We start from the raw sequence: 14,308 nt of genomic DNA, 5'->3' as shown, positions 1-14,308 counted from the left end.
CGCCCCGGCCTCCCAAAGTGCTGGGATTACAGGCATAAGCCACCGTGCCAGGCCTCAGTTGATTCACTCTATATTGAATAGGTGGACACGCACGGGTTGAACCTCACCTGGGAGGAACACCAGACAGAGCGCGGCATGGTGTGGACTGTGTGAGGAGAGTTCTTTCATGGGCATCCCTCTCCAAACATCAGAAGCACATGGAGACATCAGCCCATAATTCAGGTTGCTCACTTTACATAGCTGTGGCTTCTGCCAAAGCAGAAGTTCCATTTGGATTGGACAAACTATCCCTCCAGCGAAGAAGGACTGTTTCAGCCAGAACCAAGCTGACCCAAGATGTTTTGTCAAACTGCTCAAGCCTCATCACATCACATTAAACTCAGCCCAGGGATGACAAGTGAAAGAAGGATGGCAAATGAAGAAAGAGTGACAAGTGAAAGAAGAACCTGAATTCTACTTCCATTACCTTGGAATCTTACTGGGGCCAGGAACTGCTTATATCTTGGTCTGTTCTCTGTCTCTACCAAAATGCTTTATTTAGTTCGCCCTCTGTATCACATTTGTTCCCTGGTGACTACTGCTTAATGCTCAAAACTCAAATATTCTTTTCTCTGTGAAGCCTTCACTCATTCTCCCAGGCTGAGCTGTGAACCTCTTGCCCATCTTATATTCCCGTAACATTAATAAGCAACAGCATTCTAGTGGTCTGCTCAAATGGCCATCCTTCTAACTAGCAGACTGTGCATTACTTAGCAATGTATCCTCAATCAATGTATCCCCAATTAAGTAGGTTCTTAATAAACATGAAGTGACTGATGTAAACCCCTGACAGGCTAATAGGGTGGTATTAAGGAGACTAGGGCCACACCCTATCCTGGTCTTCAACAGGGCATTCTTCAGTTCCAGACTGGAAGGACATTTGGTGTGGAGCAAAGCGATCATCCATGCAATCCAACAGTAAAAAGGTAGTTTCTGTCAAGCACTGTCAGGTCAAGAGAAGAATAAGCTCTTCCTTAAATGAACACAAGGTGAAGTGGTGCAGTTAATTTACAAGACAGTTTTGCAATTTCTCAAAAAGTTAAACATAGAGTTACCATATGACCCAGTAATTCCATTCCTTGATATACACCCAGGAGAACTGAAAGCATATGCCTACACAAAAACTTGTGCACAAATGTTTATAGCATCATTATTCATAATAGCTGAAGGTAGAAACCACCCAAATGCCCATCAATTAATGATAGATAAACAAAATGCATTAAATAGTACAGAAGGTCCTCCAATAACGTTTCATTAGGATGTTGATGAGAAAAAAAAGATCAGCTCCCAGCTGAAAGTTTGCATGTTCTCCCCACATCTGCATGGGTTTTCTCCAGGTACTCCAGTTTCCTTTTGCATTCCAAAGATGTGCACATTAGGTTCATTGGCGTGTCTAAATTGTCCCAGAATGAGTGCGTGTGTGTGTGTGTGTGTGTTTGTGTGTGTGTGTGTGTGCATGTGTGAGAGAGAGAGGCTTGTGATGGAATGATGTCCTGTTTGGGATTGGCTCCCTGTTGGTGTGCTGAGCTGCCAGATGGGCTCCAATCACCTGAGACCTTGAACTGGAGTAATGGGGCAAATAATTATCTTACTTGTTTTTATTAATCTTTTAAAAGTGTACATATAGCTCACATTTATTTCCACCTTTAATATTAGAAGGGTTTTTGCTCTTTATTTAGCAGTTTGGTGATGTTTTTGTGACCAGAAATGTGCTGTAGGAACTTAATTCTTGTTTATGTCAATTTCCTTATGGGAAAATTGGGGGTTTTTATACATTGTTTTGCTTAAAGGTTGCCGTTTTGAGAACCTATCAATGACAATAAGTGATAACTTACTGTATATCCATATAATGGAATATTATTCAGGCATAAAATATATGAAGTACTGATAAAAGCCAAAATATGGATAACTCTAGAAAACATCATGCTATGTGAAAGAAGCCAGAAACAAAAGGCCACACACTGTATGATTCTATTTACATGAAATATTCAGAATAGGCAAATCCATAGAGACCGAAAGCAGATTAGTGGTTGCCAAGGGGAAATGAGAAGTGACTGCTTAATGGCTATAAACTTTCTTTTCGGGATGATGAAAATGTTCTGTAATTAGTGGTTATGGTTATAAACTTTGTGAATATGCTAAAAACCACTGAATTGTTAAAGAAAATTCACTGCATGCTCTCTAAGAATACATACATTCTGAAAGTGTGGAAACCATCAGTAATGGACGTGTTGGTTAAATCCTAAGGTATAGTAGCTAAAAGTGAAAAGGAACTTTTCTAAGCCTGTGAAAAGCAGTTAAATGTGGCTCCCACCTTCAGCATCCCAGAGAGGATTTATTCTTTAGATCTGCGTTATTCAATTGAATGTTCTAAGATGATGGAAATGTTCTTTATCTGAGCTATTTAATATGGAAGCCACTAGGCATGTGTGGCTATTGGACACTTGAAATGTGATTAGTGCAATTTGAAGAACTGAATTTTAAATTGTGTTGAAATTTAAATAACCACATGTGGTTAGAGGCTACCAATATGGCAGTGCAGCTTTTGCTGGTTTGGAGGACTAGCGCCATTTTAGTCGGCAGTTTGGAAGAATACTGGTGGTCATGGGTGTGGGAAAATCTATGTCCTTATGTCTCACAACCCAGATCAACCCTGTATCCACTAGAAACCCTTCATAAGATCTCACAGCTTCCACCCTTCTCCTCTCTATAAACTTAATAAACTTCAGTCCATAAGAGAGGGTTTAGTTTTGTCTTTATGGCAAGGTACTTCTTCCACCCCACACATATTTATGGGCCAGGCATTTTTTGGAACATGCTAGGAACAGGAAGGATTGTAGACAATGACAGCCAAATTCTAAAGAGTTGGTCTTGAGAAAGGTGAGAGGAAAAAGGTGCAAGAGAAATTCATTACAAAAACCCGGCCCTTTCCCTCCTTCCCTCCAACACCCCACTCTCAGACACACACAGACACACACTCCAACATTCAGACACACACACACACACACACACACACTCTTCCAAGTAGGAAATCTTGCTAATAAGATGCTGAAGTGGTATTGAAGAATTTTTTTTTTTTTTTTTTTTTTTTTTTTTTTTTTTTTTTTTTTTTTTTTGAGACAGAGTCTCGCTCTGTCGCCCGGGCTGGAGTGCAGTGGCGCAATCTCGGCTCACTGCAAGCTCCGCCTCCCGGGTTCACGCCATTCTCCTGCCTCAGCCTCCGAGTAGCTGGGACTACAGGCGCCCGCCACCGCGCCCGGCTAATTTTTTGTATTTTTTAGTAGAGACGGGGTTTCACCGTGGTCTCGATCTCCTGACCTCGTGATCCGCCCGCCTCGGCCTCCCAAAGTGCTGGGATTACAAGCGTGAGCCACCGCGCCCGGCGTGAAGAATCTTTATTTAGATTTCCTGTTTCCAACTCAAGCTTCGTAACATCCTAACTCCTCCAATACATCCTCTATTCTCTATTCATATTGATCTTTTCCATCTATGAACTTTTACTGAACTTGAAATCAATAACATGGAATGTAATTTTTTTTGTTTTTTTGTTCTGTTTTTTCTTTGAGACGGAGTCTTGCTCTGGAGCCCAGGCTGGAGTGCAATGGCGCAATCTCAGCTCACTGCAACCTCCACCTCCCAGGTTCACGCCATTCTCCTGCGTCAGCCTCCTGAGTAGCTGGGACTACAGACGCCCACCACCACACCAGGCTATTTTTTTGTATTTTTAGTAGAGACAGGGTTTGACTGTGTTAGCCAGGATAGTCTCGATCTCCTGACCTCGTGATCCGCCCGCCTGGTCCTCCCAAAGTGCTGGGATTACAGGCATGAGCCACCCCGCCCAGCTGGAATGTAATGACTTTCCAAGTATTCTTCTATAATGTGGTGTCCTCACTGCAAGATTCATTTGTTGCACAAATATTTATTGGACTCATACCTATTTTGTGCCAGAACAGTCTCAAGGGGTGTGGATAAAAAGGATGAAAGACAGAGTCACTGGACAACTTAGACCCTGATGAGGAGGCACACAAAGAAACCATTCTACCACAGATCTGCTTAGATATGTAGGAAGGTTTGCTGAAAGCGCAGGGCAAGGAGCTGCCAAGGAGACACAGAAAAATCAGGGAAGGCTTCTCAGAGGAAGTGATATTTGAGGAATTTGAAGGATAAGTACTAATTTCAAGTTGCTTTTATTTAATTCACCTTTATTGTGCACTTTCAAAAGTTAGATTTAAGGTAGCTTTTCAGGAGAAGTTTTAGGACCTAATGTTGGAAAGAATGCATTAACCTCAGGGTCTATTTCAACATCTGTGACAATGTTTTGCATTGCTGATGAGGTTCTTAGCTGGACAGTCACTCTTGCTGCCCTCCAGACTTATTCCTGAGAGGAAAACAAAATTAATAGAAGATAAGTCTCTCTGATATCAAGGAGTTTAAAATCTCTCATATGCTGCTGCAGTATCCTTCTTACTGGTCTCTTGGGGGCTTATTTTCTTCTAATCCAATGTATCCCAAATTTCAGTCACTTATGTCCCATTGTCACCATTCTTACCATTTCCATGTGTCATCTGCACAATTATGTACTTAATTGCTTCTTTGAATTGGCTTTCATTTTGCTCAGTTTTCCTAAAAAGGATTTTTGATATCATTATCATCAATGAAAAACCAGTATCATTTGCCATAAAGAGATCATTAACCATAAAAATCATACAATAAAAACAAAACTACACTATTTAATCTTGGCTGGATATTGTTGGTTGCTGAAGGTTCTGAGTTTGAGGCCCTGCTCTTTCTTTGATGAAAAGGGAGGTTACCAAGCCTTGGAGAGCTATGAAACACATACAGGCACCAGATGGATCATTTCTCCTCAAGTTAATCAAACAGACTAAAAAAGAATTTTAAAGAGAATAACTCTCTCACTGTATGAGCCAATGAAATTCAATTTCCCTTTTGCATACCACTTAGAACCAGCTCTTACGCCAAGTAAAATCAGTTTGTCCTGGGTACCACAATGTAAACATTGCTCTGATCCATCCCTCTCATAGTGATTGGAATGATCTAATACATAAATGTCATCATTTCTCTCTCCTATTAAAATTCCTTCAATGGCTCTTTATTACCTATGGGAAAAAATCTTAGTTTCTTATGGTGAGATACAAGATCCTCCTTAATTAGCCTTAGCCTACTTCTCCATCCTTAACTTCTGTCATCCTCCTCTTTAACTTCCTGTTCCACCAATGGTGATCTATTTGTAGTTCCCAAAACATACCATGTACCATCATGTTTCTGTGCCTTTGAACATACTCCTCCCTTTACCCAGTGTGCTATTCATCAACTAGTCATCCTTATCATCTTCCATTTCTCTTCTCTGCTTATTTTTATTTATCTGCCTAATACCATAGGCACACCACCAACAATAACTACAATATAACAGCATTCCTCTGGAAACACCTGCCTCTTTCTTCTGGGGGATCCTCCTCCACTGTCTCCAAGCACATGATTTTAGCAGGAACTGACAAGTTCTCATATGACTTCATATCCCTGACCACAGCTGATTATCCTACATGTGGGCAACCTAACCAAGGTGAACTGATCAGATTTCCTGAGAACTTCATACCAAGAACAGCACATTGGAGTTACTCTCTGTTTTAAGATGCAGAGAGAAACTGAGGCAAGTAAAGTAGACATTCTCTACTCCAGGGGTCTCTAACCCCCAGGCCACAGACTGGTACTGGTCCATGGCCTGTTAGGAACTGGGCCACTCAGCAGGAGGTGAGCAGCAGGTAAGTGAGAATTATTGCCTGAGCTCCACCTCCTGTCAGATCAGTGGTTTAGATTCTCATAGGAGGGCTAACCCTATTGTGAACTGTGCATGCGAGGGATCTAGGTTGTGCGTTCCTTATGAGAGTCTAATGCCTGATGATCTGAGATGGAATAGTTTCATCCTGAAACCACCCCCCTTTCCCCTACCCCTGCTACCATGGAAAAAATTGTCTTCCACGAAACCAGTCCCTGGTGCCAAAAAGGTTGGGGACTGCTGCTCTAATCCACTTGTGCTGAAGACTAGCTATTTCCTTGCCCTTCCTTCCTTTAGGTCATTCAGCTTTTCCTTTTATTTTGTGAAAGCAATTCTAGTATCCTTACAATTAAGTCCGTTTTTCTTAAACTAGTTTGAGTTGAGTTTCTGTCACTTGCACCCAAGTGTCCTAATACATTCCTAATTGTCCTCAAGGTCCCAACAAATGCTACTCCTTTGTGAAGGCTCCCCTGACTCCCCCAATCTCACAAAGGTGCCCCTTCTCTTATGCCATCCTGCGTTTTGTCACACCAGACCCTCTTTTTAGCAATTGTCTTGGTGATCTTGACATTTTTGTGTGAGGAATAGTGTGTGCTGTCCTTGTCACCTATTTTGAGTATTTCATTAATCACCCTGATGGGAAACGGGATTTAAAGCACAACAACCTATTAACATTATGCTTTCAGAGAAGTCAATATGTACCAAGAAAAAGTTTTGTGTAACTATTATTAGCTGCTCCACTGTGAATAATTTTTTTAAAACTAAGTTTAATCTTTAAAAGGACTTCAAGGATCTACCAACCACAAGGAGTTCTTCTCTCCTGCCCTTCCAGGACGGAATTAGAAATGTAGAGGCTCATGACCATGACCCCACAAATAGCAACCACCAGGACAGAGGCAGCACCTAGAGATGAGGGCAGAAACTGACAAGCGCATGGAAGGGAGGGTCAGAGAAAAAGGGAGATCTGAGAGAAAAGAAACCCTGCGAGTCCCACCTGTCACCGAATCTCTCTTAATTAAAAGACAACTTCATAAAAAAGTAAATAATGTCTTCCACCATCCATGAATTTACATCTGTGATCATAGTTAGCTAAATAAGATTGAATTCTTTTAGGAAATTGATTGAACCTTTGTACCCTCTCAGGTGTTACAAAAGTCACATCTGTTTGCACATTTATCTCATGTCTAGACTGGAAACTTTTTTAGAGAAGAGATTTTTCCAATCTTTGAGATGTTGTTTAGCATCTCACATAGGACCCACCACTTAGCCCACCCTTGAGCTGGACTTTGATGATTTTAGCCTATATTTTGTAGGAATGCTTTCCAGCTGCAAGTATCAGAATAACCAGCAATAGTAACTCACAAAGACATTTCATTATCTGACCTGAACAGTCTGGACATTAGAAGTCCCAGAGTATGTTGTTTAGTAATGGCAAAAGGGGCCAGGCGTGGTGGCTCACACCTGTAATCCCAAAACTTTGGGAGGCCGAGGCAGGTGGATCACTTGAGGTCAGGAGTTTGAGACCAGCCTGGCCAACATGGTGAAACCCGTCTCTACTAAAAATACAAAAATTAGCCGGGCATGGTGAAAAGCACCTGTAATCCCAGCTACTTGGGAGAATCACTTGAACCTGGAAGATGGAGGTTGCAGTGAGCAGACATCGTGCCACTGCACTCCAGTCTGGGTGACAGAGCGAGAGTCCGTCTCAAATAAATAAAAATAAGATAAAATAAAATTAAATAAATAATAATAATGGCAAAAGGACCCTGGCTCTTTCTACTCTCTCATCCTAGGCTTTTTGTCTCTTTATCTTAGGTTTGTTGCCTTGTGATTGCAAAATGGCTGCCACAGCTCCAGGTGTCTCATCTTTAGAAAACTTATTTAAGGAAGGAAGAAAGTGATCTGGGCTGGAAAAGAGGCTTTTTTTTTTAATATCAGGGAGGAAAATCTTTCTAAAACACCTCCTCCCAACCTGGTAAATTCCCACTTATATCTCAGTGGCTAGGACTGAATCACATGGCCATGCCTAGTTGCAAGAGAGACAGGAAAACTAGTTTAGTATCTGACTTTTCCAGCCTCAGGAATGAAAAGTAGGTGTATTACTGGCAATGCTGCCCTTAAACCAGACAAATGGAGCCCTGGCCCAGGATCCAGGCCTCAGGGGTTCTACGCTTTGTGACACCAGCTGGGGCTGACAGTGCTATCTGGGTGGGTGACCCTGAGCCTGGATCAAGACCCAAATGCAATGTCCTCACTTCTGTTCCCATTTCTTCACCTCGGAGCACTCTTCACCCACTATCACTCATGCGGAGTTGACCAGAGACCCCGAGGAGCTCTTGGATTCATATCTATGGGGTCTTTTTGGTATCTTGTGGCTGGATTCTTCATCCAGGAGGACCGCCTGGAGTGTGGATTGCCTCACTGGCCTGTGAATTATTTCTTTTGTTAGATCGCACAAGACTGAGCTGCCAGAATCGTGCTGGGGTGCTGATTTGGGGTGATTCTCACTCACATCACACACAGGATGAGTTCGGGGCTCTGAACTATTGATAGTTCTCTGTTCCCTGCTAACCTTCCATGTGAGCTGCATGTGTGGGCCCATGCCCTGGTTTTAACTGGCTATATTTCAAATGCAAGGCCACCTCTGGACCTGAGGGCAGCTGGGTTGGGGGAGACATCCTTTACCCTGTGCTGGGACCCAAGGCAGTTACCCTCTACCCCATGGGTGCCCCACCAGTTCCCTAGGGACAGTCATACCTATTTCCGTCCAGGGCTTTCCAGGCCATCACCCCATAATGCCAATAAGCCCTTCTGGTCCATGTACCCTCTCACTTCTGATCAATGGGGTGAGATAATTCTCTTGTTGGTCAGTCTTTATCTTTGTGGAAAGGGATACACATTCCTTGCATGAATGAAATTACTCTTTTTTTTTTTTTTTTTTTTTTAAAGAGACAGGGTCTCATTCTGTTTCCTGGGCTGGAGTGTAGTAGTGCCGTCATAGCTCACTGCAATCTCGAATGCTGGGCTCAAGTGATACTCCCACCTCAAGCCCTTTGAGTAGCTGGGATTATAAGTGTATGTCACCACAGCTGGCTACTTTTTAATTTATTTGTAGAGACAGGGTCTCACTATGTTGCCCAGGCTGGTCTCCAAGTCCTGGCCTTCAGTGATCCTCCTGTCTCAGCCTCCCAGAGCACTGGGATTACAGGTGTGAGCCACTGTGGCTGGCCCAAGACTGCTCTTCCTGTATGTTCTATTGTCCCCACCAGTGGCAGTATATGGAAGGCAGAGGTTTAGCCAACAACCAGAGAGCACCCTCTGGGAATGCAGTGGTTAGAACTTAAAGATCTCTGAAGATCTCTTGAGCTCGTTGGAAGGGTTGTTGTTCTTGATAGGGTTGCTGGGAGATTCAAATGAGATTGTGCACCAGAGGATCCTCTGTAATCTACACTGTTACACACAAATATTAGTTATTTTATTCCCATTTGACAGACAAGAAAACCAGAAAAGAGGAAAGTTAAACTACTCCCATGACAGGCCCCATGGGAGTACTGCTGGGAAGGGAAGCTCTGGTTTCAGATGGCCTGGGATGGCTCACTCAGCTCTGCCAGCTCCTAGCTGGGCCATCCTGGGTCAGTTTCTGAGCCCTAGTTCCATAGTTACTAAGTGGGGAGAACAATCCATCTATGTCTGAGGGTTTTGGTGAGCATGCAGTATGCCTGGAACTTGATAAATATTAGCAGGTACTCAACAAATATTAACTGCTATTATTATTTTATTACACAGATATTTGTAGGAGAGCCACAGATCTCCTGGGCCACAGCCCTGCTGTGCACTAGAAATGAGTTATGAAAAAGTACTTCCAAAATGAGATTGCCAGAGGCTGCAGCGGTATGTTAGATTGCTTGGCATTGGAGAGGCAATATAGCAGATGGGAAACATTATAGACTCAGGAGCCAGGAGGCCTGGATTTGGATCCTGACTCAGTCACTTAATCATTAAATCATTTAACAGGTCTTTGGCAAGTTATTTAGCCTCTCTGTGCCTCGATTTCTTCATTTCTGAAATGGGGATATTAGCACCTACCTTATAGGTTCTTATGAGGATTGAATGAGTTAATGTACATTAAGTGCTTAGGACAGTGCCTGGGTCGTAGTGTTAGGAATTATTGGATGCTATGAATTTTATTATTTTGAATTCATTTAAAATTCAAAACGAACTTTGCTCTTAAAAATTCCAATTGGTGGGCTGGGCGTGGTGGCTTATGCCTGTAATCCCAGCACTTTGAAAGGCTGAGGCAGGTGGATCACCTGAGGTCAGGAGTTCGAGACCAGCGTGACCAACATGGTAAAACCCCATCTCTACTAAAAATACAAAATGAGCCGGGCACGGTAGCGCATGCCTGTAATCCCAGCTACTTGGGAGGCTGAGACAGGAGAATTGCTTGAACCTGTGAGGCAGAGATTGCAGTGAGTCAAAATCATGCCATTGTCCTCCAGCCTGGGCAACAAGAGCAAAACTCTGTCTCAAAAAAAATAAAAAGGAATGCAATAAAATGAAATAAAATAAAATAAAAATTATTCCAATTGGCTTTTATTTCAGGAAACCTGCATTTTAGTGATTCAAAAAAAAAAAAGAAAGAAAGAAAAGGTAGGCACAAAGATATACTCTCTGTCTTTGTACCTTTGCTTGTGTTGTTCCCTTTGCCTGAAATCCCTCCTTTTAGACCCATAAAACTACCACATATTGTCCACTCTCCCAGAGGCCAGGACTCATTCTATCACAATCTTGTCCCTCAAGCAAGACCCATGTCTCCTTTTTACTTATCTGTGTAATTCTTGACATGTTCAATAAATGTTTCTCGAATGGAAAGGTGAAAGAAAGTAAGAGACATTATTTTCAATTCTTGCAGTTTGCGAATGCAACACTGTAGTTCATAGTGGACTAATGTCCTCCCTCTCAGAGAATGAAGGGATTGGCAGAGTGACTTGGGGAGATGGTGCCAGTCTCAACAGTAGGAGGGAAAAACACAAAGAATAACAAACAGCCCAGTCTTTCACTAAAAGGGACTCCATCCTCTAACACCATGTTTTCCTGGATTGGGGAGAAGTAGTAGCATAGAGTGACCCAGAGGGGGGCTGTGGACTCAGGACAACCTCTGTATGATTCCAATTCTGTCATCCAATGGCTGTTTAACCCTAGAACCAAACATTTCTGAGCCTGCTCTCTTGCCTATAAAATGAGGGTAATACCAGCCCCAAAGTGTAACTTTGATGATGAAATAAGATAATAGTCAATGCCTGGCACTTAGGAAATGCTTAATTAATGTTTTTTTAAATGAATGAAGAGGGCTTTTAAAGAAAGTGCTATTGTTGAGGGAGACTGCTATCCTTGAAAGCACAGCATTGCTTGATGCTATGCACTGTTTGTCGCAGACCAGTGATTGATTCTCCAGTCATCAGGGGCCACCTCCTCAGACTCTCAGTCCAGAGTTGAACCACCACCAACAAGTCTGGGAGGCAGGATTTGGCGACCTCCTTCCCAAACCCTTCTCCTCTCCAGCTGGCACAGAAACACTCCACATTTGCAGCTTCCACAGCAATTACGAGAACCTACACCCTTTTATTGTTTGACTTTCCCTAGCAATGGAGCAATCACATGATTTTCACAGGAAAAACAACTCTGGGATCGGAGACAGTCTGGATTAAGCCATGAACTTTTTGGTCCCTGTGTCTGAGTTCCCAGAGAGAAAAGACATTTGATGCTGGCAGGATGAGGGCTGAGCTGGACAAAACACACAGCCAGCACATGCTCATATCAGGCTGGCCAGCTGAGCAGGTTGCATTTCAAGATTAAAAACAGTAACGATCCTAACAAAATAGAAGCTCATATATACTGAGTGCTACGTACCAGGTACAGACGTTGTCAAGCTGAATCATCACCACAATCCAAGACAAAGATTTTGTTATCTTCATTACATCAAGGGGGAGAAATCAAGGGCTTAGCTAGCATTTCACCCCTTTTGCACTCCCCAGAGCCTATGTGTTTATCCTCTAGCTCCATGTCTACCTACAGCAGCAGCGCTGCCAAGCTCTTTGCACACAAATCTCCTGGAGATCTTGGAATGCAGATTCTGAGATTCTGCATTTCTAATAAGCTTCCAGGGAATGCTGCTGGTCCAGGGCCTTTAGTTGCAAGGGTTGGACTGGTGGTCTCAACCTTGGTTGCACATTGGACTCACCTGAAAGCTTTCCACATACTGATGCCTTGGCCTCATCCTGGAGAGTCTGATTTTGTTGGTCTGGGGTGCAGCTCTGGCACAGCATTTCTAAAGCCCTCCCATTGAAGGAATATGCAGCCAGGGCTGAGACCACAGTTCTGGAGGGAGGTAATACCTGCACGTTCTTGAGGATACTCCGTTACCCTGAGCTCCCCTTTCCCAACCACAGGGACATCCGTGGCTGGGCTTCAAGGATGCCCTTGAAGAGGCCTCTCCCAGAAAACTCGAAGCCCATGAAAAGGCCAGAGCCACCACCTGTTTCCTTGAAATAGTTAGCAGCTGTGCTGGGTGACCTCATCGCTCTGGCTCTGCCTCAGGCCAAGCTGCGATCTGGAAAGCCCTCCTTCCAAGTCGGGGCTCCCCTTGTGTTGGGGGCAGAGGGGGAAGAGCCGCAGCTCAGGAGGAGCTGCAGGTTGACAGCAGAGCCCGTCTGGGGCTAGTGGGAAGAATGAGGGTGCAGGGTGGGGGCACCCCAAGGGACTTCACAATGGGCAGTCCCTGGGCTGTTACGCCATGGCTGTGAGCGCAGCTGACTGCCTCACCCCTGGCTTCCTCCATCACTCGCCCTCCCCAAACACTTGGGAACTGATGAAATCACGAGGGGGGTCCTGTCCCCCTCCTGTAAGTGATGCATAAACAAACAAACATTGAAGTATGCAAGTAAAAATGCAAAGCCCATTTCTTTTTCCCTGTTTCCAAGAGGCAATCACCTATAGCAGCTGGGCTTATATCCTTCCAAATCTTTTCTATACATTAATATGTGTATTTCTACACACAAACATACATATGCAATCCTGTTTTATAAACAAAAATGCATCATAGAATATAAATCCAAACACTATCTTGCATATTTTTTCCATGCAGTTATATATACTTACCAATTGTTTTAGTGTCTGGAAACTTGTCTGGAAATCAGAATCTCTCAGGGGTGCTTTTTAAACATCGAGATTGACAGGTCTCACTTCAAATCTGCTGAATGAGAATTTCTCACGGAGGCACCTGGGGAAGTCTTTGTGTGTGTGTGTGTGTGTGTGTGTGTGTGTGTGTGTGTGTGTGTGTGTGTATACAATGTGTGTGTGCGTGGAGAGAGAGAGAGAGAAACAGGGTCTTGTTCTGTTCCCAAGGCTGGAGTGCAGTGGCACAATCATAGCTCACTGCAGCCTCAATCTCCCAGGCTCAAGTGATCCTCCCACCTCAGCCTCCCATGTAGCTGAAACTACAGGCATGCGCCACCACACCTGGCTGTTTTTAATTTTTTTGTAGAGACAGGGTCTTGCTATGTTGCCCAGGCTGGTTTCAAACTCCTGGCTTTAAGTGATCCTCTGACCTTGGCCTCCCACAGTGCTAGGATTACAAGCATGAGCCACCATATCTGGCCTATATTGATATTTTTAATAAGTGTCTCAGGTGATTCTTATGGGAAATATCTTGCCTTTTTAATGCCTGTACATGTCCCATGGATGTACTATCATTTATTAACCAGTTCCTTTTTGTTGAACATTTAGTTTGTTTTCAGCTTTTTTCTTCATGCTACAAACAATACTACAAACATACGAGCATCGTACAGATCCCCATGTGTGTTTCTGTAGGATAGTTCCCTAGGAGTGGATGGCTAAGTGCAAGGCTTGCCTGGAACTTCTTTTCCCCTCTAACACTGCTCGTATTTGAATCATGGAACCTCATAGCAGAACAGAACCTTAAAATCTGTGTAAAGACCAATACTGTCCTATAGAAATATAATGTAAGTTATACATATAATTTGAAACTTTCAGTAGCTACATTAATTTTAATAATATATTTTTACTTAACCTAATATATCAAATCTATTATGATCTCAACATATAATCAAACAAAAAGTATTAATGAAAATACTTGCTATGGTCTGAATATTTGTTTCTCCTCAAAATTACATGTTGAAATCCTAACCTCCAAGGTGATGTGGTATTAGAAAGTGGGGCCTTTGGGAGGTGATTAGGTCATGAGGGTGGGGCCCTCAGAATGGGGTTAGAGCCCTTATAGGAGAGACCTGTAATCCTAGCACTCAGGAGGCTAAGGCAGGAGGATCACTTGAGGCCAGCAGTTGGAGATCAGCCAGGGCAAAATAGCAAAACTATGTCTCTATGAAAATAAATAAATACATAAATAATTTTTTTAAAAAAGAGGCCTGAGGCCAGGTGTGGTGGCTCACGCCTGTA

At 43.2% G+C, this 14,308-nt stretch overlaps 1 long non-coding RNA gene across 1 annotated transcript; it reads right to left on the bottom strand.

Moving 5' to 3' along the window:
- Positions 1–4,211: 4,211 nt before the first annotated feature.
- On the bottom strand, positions 4,212–12,343 carry LOC129488704 (uncharacterized). The gene is made up of 3 exons (XR_008659719.1): positions 12,075–12,343; positions 4,508–4,662; positions 4,212–4,417 (listed from the first exon to the last, which is right to left on the bottom strand). It is a non-coding gene; the product is annotated as an uncharacterized lncRNA (long non-coding RNA).
- Between the last annotated feature and the right edge of the window lie 1,965 nt (positions 12,344–14,308).

This window comes from Symphalangus syndactylus, chromosome 8 (assembly GCF_028878055.3).
Source record: "Symphalangus syndactylus isolate Jambi chromosome 8, NHGRI_mSymSyn1-v2.1_pri, whole genome shotgun sequence".
Taxonomy (NCBI): domain Eukaryota; kingdom Metazoa; phylum Chordata; class Mammalia; order Primates; family Hylobatidae; genus Symphalangus; species Symphalangus syndactylus.
This window is presented reverse-complemented; position numbering and strand designations above follow the sequence as displayed.